Raw genomic sequence first — 2,089 nt, 5'->3', positions numbered from 1 at the left:
TCTTAGAAACCCTGTGGAGAATGAACATTATGTACGTTGTAACACATGGCCTTACTCGAAATGAAAGTTATGCAGCAGGACACAATATATCCCAGCTCTCCCACTAAGATTTTGCCAGTTTACAGTGATTCCAGTCACATAAGTGAATGCTTACTTTGAAATTATACATGGCAAATTACAGTGTTTTAAAGTCTGTATGTGCAGTAGTAAATGTGTCATCATATATCTATATATCTATACAAATCTATCTATCAGTCAGTTAGTCTGTCTGTCTGTCTGTCTGTCTATCTGATGTCACGTTTACTACATACGGTGATGCAACTGCTACACCCTAAGTAGAAACGTCATGATAACACACTGTTTGACTGAGTGCTAGTAATTTACCTAATGGCATATCACAGACTCCAGAGTTGTGTTTACCTCAGGTTAAAACGTTTCCCCTTGAGTCCAAACTACAAGGTGGATGACTTAAGCTGCAATGTTTTTGCCTAAGGCATGAGCTTTACAGGTCTTCTTGGAAATTTCCAGTGGTTTCCAGTCGAGTCAGAGAACAGGTCTCTTTTTTAGAGACAAAACGTGCATTTCTCTCCCGGTAGAGGTGCGGTTGCATACAGAGATAAATAAATTACTGTTCAAAAGTTTGGAATCATTATGTCTTCAGTGTCACTTGATGTTTTATGCCTTCAGTGTCACATGATCCTTCAGAAATCATTCTAATATGCTGATTTGCTGCTCAAGAAACATTTCTTATTATTATCAATGTTGAAAACAGTTGTGCTGCCTAATATTTTTGTGGAAAACGTGATATATATATATATTTTTCAAGATTCTTTGATGAACAGAAAGTTCAAAAGAACAGCATTTATTTGAAATAAACATATTTTGTAACATTATTATTTTCTTTACTGTCACTTTTGATCAAATAAATGCATCCTTGCTGAATAAAAGTATTTGTATTTTTTTTAGCAGCATATATATATATTATTAAGCAGCACAGCTGTTTTCAACATTGATGATACTATTAAGAGATGTTTCTTGAGCATCAAATTAGCATATTATAATGATCTCTGAAGGATCATGTGATACTGAAGACTGGAGTAATGATGCTGAAAATTCCAAACTTTTGACCAATAGTAGTGTATCACCTTAGCACGTATAACCGTGGACCAATGAAACATAATTAACTAAGCAACAAGCTAGCACTTAAGTAACACAGTGATGCAGCATGAAGGAAGAGGCTGATGAATTCAGTGTTTAGGGGTGGGACTATCTGTTTTTCTAACCAATGACAGACAGTGAAAGTGTTCAGGAAACCTGTTTGAAAACAGTCAATGGCTGATTTTGGAATATCTTTATTTGGCTGAAATAGAAAAAGTAGGATAGTATGCTATTCCGAATTAAGCCATTCTTTTTGGAATTCCATTTGCTACCACTAGTGGTGCCGAAAATTTAGAGACGTATTTTAACAATCTAAGCACAAGGTCTAAAGCGCACGGGCAGGTGCACTTAGGGCATGTCCAAATCCACTTTTGCTAGTTTAACGACAGGAAAAACGGTCGGCGTGCCCGGCGCATGTTCTAAAAGGGTTGTCCCTATTCTTTTAATGAGTAATGGGTGTGTTTTGGGCATAACATGCAATAAACCAATCAGAGTCTCATCTCCCATTCCCTTTAAGAGTCAGTTGCGCTCGTGCCATGGCGGATTTGCTATTTACATGGCGGAATTTGCAAGCGCATAGATGAAACGGAGATGCTCGTGTGCTAGCAAATAGGTAGCCAAATTCTGATGCATGCAATAACTATCCATTATGACATGTAGGCATTTTTGTATTTACAGGTGCATCTCAATAAATTAGAATGTCGTGGAAAAGTTCATTTATTTCAGTAATTCAACTCAAATTGTGAAACTCGTGTATTAAATAAATTCAATGCACACAGACTGAAGTAGTTTAAGTCTTTGGTTCTTTTATTAATGGTGCAGTCTATTTCAGTTGCCTCAAAATAGCAAGGCGCCAACAATGCGCCTGAATACACCTCATTTTCAGACCAGCACGCCCATGAGCGCACAAATGGGCGCAAATGCATTTGCT

This window comes from Sinocyclocheilus grahami, unplaced genomic scaffold (genome assembly GCF_001515645.1).
Source record: "Sinocyclocheilus grahami isolate Dianchi unplaced genomic scaffold, SAMN03320097.WGS_v1.1 scaffold77.1, whole genome shotgun sequence".
NCBI lineage: Eukaryota > Metazoa > Chordata > Actinopteri > Cypriniformes > Cyprinidae > Sinocyclocheilus > Sinocyclocheilus grahami.
Note: the sequence above shows the minus strand (reverse complement) of the source record.